The sequence below is a fragment of the Coffea arabica genome, chromosome 2e (assembly GCF_036785885.1).
Source record: "Coffea arabica cultivar ET-39 chromosome 2e, Coffea Arabica ET-39 HiFi, whole genome shotgun sequence".
NCBI classification, from domain to species: domain Eukaryota; kingdom Viridiplantae; phylum Streptophyta; class Magnoliopsida; order Gentianales; family Rubiaceae; genus Coffea; species Coffea arabica.
In genome coordinates, this window is record NC_092313.1 from 56,143,926 (window position 1) to 56,148,956 (window position 5,031).

Consider the following 5,031-nt stretch of genomic DNA (forward strand, 5'->3'; position numbering starts at 1 on the left):
ACTCTAGAGGTAGCTCCCATCCATTTTCAGACGTAGCACTTAGTTTCGTTTAGTATTACGCTTGCAACTAAAAGGATATAGGCGGCTCATGCAAGCCAGTTCAGTAGCAGTGTTTTTCAAGTCCGTTGACACTTCGTCAACTATTAAAATTCAGTAATAAACAATGTCCGTAGATCACTACTTAATGCCAGTCTTCGTCCACCGATCATCCCCCTACCGGATCCGAACGCCAAATATGTAACAAGAGGGGTAATACTCAAATATACCGAATCTAGTAATAATAAACACGATCCATGGTTTGTCAATCGCCTCGATCAAACCTTGGCTGGCTCGATTTGACTAACTAGCCGATGGGGTTTGGGATCCCAAACATGCAGTATAGTCGATGGAATAACATACCCAACGACTTTCAAGTCGTGCACATGTATATCAATTCACTTACAAACAGGATAACAAGAACTCAGTCAAATAAGGTCGAGTGCGATAAAATACACACTCGTCTATTCATTTGTAGTTCAAGATATATAATAGTAACAATCAACCGGGCTTATTAAACATCATTCCAACAAAACATGTAGTCCTAACATGCATTTCGAATACTCACCTATTTAGTAAACTGTACACTTCAAATTCAGAATCACCCACTTGCCCCCTCTCGAGTCTTGAGACCAAACATAAGTACACATATGTATGTCGATTCTAGCCATCAATATACCATAAGAGAGTACATATTATATTCAAATCTCAAACAAACCATCCAACTTTCATTCCCAAATTTCACATGTTTCTCTCTTGTAAAAACCAAAAACTCAACATATTGCCCATTACATATATAGTAGAGCATGTGAAAAGGAATAAGGCATCAAAAGTCCATCAAAACCCAAGGTCAAAAGCAACTACAATTGACTTCGTATACCATTACTCAAGTTGTCAAATTTTCAGCAAACATATTTCATATTTTCCTTCAAAGTTCACAAGGTTTTCTCATTCAAATCAAGTGAAAAACTACGTGTATACTAGATCAATGTTTCAAGTAATATATGGAGCAAAAATATCTTGAATATAGTAAAAAATTTTGAAGAAAGTGGAACAAAACTCTCTTGGTCCCAAAGCTGAAATTTTCTATCAAGAAAACAATTTGGAAAGTATATTTTTTTACTCCTCTTAATCCTTTTGTTAAGGCTCAACTCCAACATACAAGTAACAATTGAGGTCATTCTAAAGTAGATTGGGCAAGAGTATGTCAAAAATCAGTATAAAACTTCTAATATTTCCACATAGAAGCATATGTCAAACTCACCATGAGCATGCATAATATTTCTTCTTTATCATATAAAGAGACATATAGCATGATTCCTACCAAAATCCATATATAAAACTTGTAAACTAATGATATAACCACATACATAAACTGAAAATTTTCCAGCAACAAACTATCAAGAAGACAACTTGAAAACAACTAAAACCCTCCATAAAATTTCTCCTTTTTTGCTCCTATAACATCATACACCAAATAAACTCAAAAATAAGGTAAGAAAGATAGGTTTCCTTACAAGTTTTACCTCTTTACCTCTAAAACCTAAGATGGAAAGCAAATCAAGAAAGTTGAAAAGCTTCCTCCTCCAAGAACTCCTCCAAGAGTTTCCTTCCAAACTTGACTTAAGGATTGATGGAGTAGATTAGGGTTTCTCTCTTGTTTGCTCACTAATTAGACAAGAAAGCAAAGCTAGAAATTAGTTTTTTTTTCTCTCCCTAAATTTCATCCAAGGCTTGCAAGGAAAGAAGGAAATGGTGTTGAAATGGAAGTTTGGTTTGGGATAAGTATGAAGTTTAGTCTTGGTCAAGGTTGGTTAGATGATTGATAAGTGGCAAGATTGCAACTCAAGTTTATCTATTTGTCTCTAATTCACCCTAATCTTTATCTCTTCTCCAATTAACTCTTGACACCGCTTATCACATAATTTCTTTTGCACAAAATTCCCTCTTGTCCACCAAATGTGTTCCACACACCTTACTAGTTGGTCACATTATGCACCAAGTTGAATAAGGAAATAGGATAAAAATCATGATTTAACTATTAAATCAACCAAGAATTTAAGACAAGACAATTCAAATAAAAAAATATGAAAATAATTTTCAGGGTCTCATAGATTTAGCCGAGGGAAGCTTGAATATTACAATGGAGATCAAGTTTGAAATAACAATGCCAGGAAGAATGCAAAATAGTTACATCATGGACACAAATAAATCCATCAAGAAAGTTGCATGGCTGCAGAAATTATGAGGTATTGTAACTTTTTAATGGTTGAATTTGATCAATTGGGCAATTTTGTCATTTTACATTAGTAATCGCGGAATAATTATTGTTGCAAACACCACGAGCTTTTAATTACTTCTTATGATATGATCCTCTGATGCCGGAAAATACAAAGAACGTTATGACAAAACTGATAAGGGAGGTCAGGAAAGCTGAAGCAGAGAATAGAAAGTTGAAATTAGAAAATGCAAAGCTAAAAAAAAGGCTAGAGTATTGCTGTTGGCATTGGTAGGTAATGGCATTTTATTACCAGTGTTGTTGCTTAGCACTTCCAAAAATAAAGACTCTGTTTTAAACCTGAAAATGCTACGATGAAATTAGTGAAAAGTTAGAAAAAATTTGCTGACATTTTGGTGGAATAGATGTTTACTGGATGATTAAGGAGCTTTGTCATATATTTAGATAGATGTTGACTAGATTGTTATGCAGCTTTTGTTATACATTTGGATAGCTATTTTCAACCCTGTTTGTAAAACTTCTGCCGTATTTAGTAGTAATGGAATTGTGATTTAGTTAATATCCTTATGTTGAAACCTTTTTACCTTCCTTAATTTTTTACCAAAATTTTGACAGAGTTTTGTCTTAAATATGGACAATCCAAACCAGAAAAAATACATAAAAACTATTTAGCAGTAATGCACACATTGTAATTTTGACAATAACCAAAATTCCATACACTTAATGATTGTCGTCATTAACAAAACAATTTCTATTGTATCCAGAAGATGATACAACAAAATAGCAACCTAAACTTGCTGTAATGCACTAAGTATCAATGGTATTAATCAGTCATGATTTCAACTTGGCGCTCCACTCTCTTCATATTCGATTCATCAATGAGCATATAAGCCTACAATAGCATGGAAGTTTTCAATACATAATGTTATTAAGAAATAACTAAAAATTCAAGCTCTCATCATGCCCAAATAAGGCTCACTTTTTGTTTTGTCCTTGGTTTCTTCCCCATTGGTTCAACATAGGGCCACAAACATCTATTGCTGCCTTCATTCTTCTCTATGATTGTGCTTGTTGGGAGGAACATGTTTCTCTGTTATGTCTAGAAGCTCGACAAATGGAGCACTTTACTGCCTTCTTTTTTGAGTCAAGTTGCTGATCAAGAGCTAAGGGTGTTATGCAAATGCTTTCAACTATTGCAGCTTCTTCTCCATTAGCACTTGCAATTATAAAAGAAAAAGTAACAAAAGTGAATAGGTTTTTAGGATTAGTTCAACATTAAAAAAGGCAAAAAAAGACAAGTCAGTATCAGTCGATTAATTCTCAAGTGTTGAGCCTGCAGAGGTTGGATATTCATCAAGTGGAAGCTATTCAGTAGGTTCAAGTTGTTGTTCAACCTCTTCCTGAACAAATTCATCTAAAAAATTGAGAAAACGTTAATTTGAATATGTTAGCAGCATAGAATAAGTATTGTCTTAATAGCAGCAACCTATACCACCAATACTCTAGTCTACTCTTGTGAGGACCCGAAAATTTTTCTTATTTTATTTTATTTCTTCGAATACATTTTCGTTACTTTACCGTATTGCTTTCATTTTCTAGATATTTTGTACAAGTGAGTCAAGTTTTTAAATCACTTTTCTTGTATAAATTAGTACATGTTAAGTTCGAAATGCATTATGGAAGTAGAACCCACTAATGTGGTATGTGCGATAAATTTTTGAATATTAGGAGGAGTTTTGTACAAAGGGATATTATTTTATAAGGTGTTAAGAGATAATTAGAGGTTGGCTAGATATTTTAGCTTTTGGAAGACAAAGAAATGAGGATTCACCATATCAAGACACTTGTCACAAAAGCCATGGTTCTTTGACTTTGACTAAGACTTTCTTAACCCTTTAATTAGCAAAAAAAATTGGCAAAAATCCGATCACTTTTCTCTTCCCTTTGGCCAAAATCTTGAGCTAGGAAAAAGAGAGAAAACTTCAACATTCAACCACCAAGTCTTACTTGAATCTTGAGTTTTAACCTTTGATCTTGCAAACTACTTCATAAAAGTGATATCTAAGGTGGATTAAGCGCTTTGGTGGAATGATTTGGGGAAAGAAGCTCTTGGTTTCCTTTTCTTTTTAGGGTATTAAGGTAACTCTATCAAGAAGCTCTCTTTTCTTTTAATACTTGCATAAGAGTGGATTTAGGGCTTGAATTTTGTAGTTTTCATGAGAAATTTCATGGTTTAAGTGATGATTCAAAAATTTCGATTTTGATGGTGAACTTTCAGCTTTTATATGATGTTTTGAGCTTGGCCATGATTTAGTAGTTTTGCCATGTGAATCTTCTAGCTTTTAAAAGTTATTTTGGCTTGCTTATGGAAATTTCAGCTTGTAGTTGAAATTTTCAGCCTAGGATTACAAATTTCAGCTTTGTTGTGGTTGATTCTTGAGCTAAAAATTGGCTATATTGGATGGTTTTGTGGCCTTAAACAAGTGTACTTTATAGCTTGTAACTTGTGGTTGTGATTGAGGTTGGATTGATATGAATATTGGTGTTGAGTTTGGATGGAAAAGTTAAGAAATAAGGGGAAATGTTGCTGAAAATTTTCTCACAGGAGACTCTAAGCAATCTTGAAAAATATGTTATATCTTGGTGTAGAAATATCCAAATTGAGTTCCACTTATTGCGTTTGAAACTAGATTCAGAGTGCATTCTACCGTGAAAATTTTAGAATTTTTCTCAATTCCTATGAATATCTATGATTT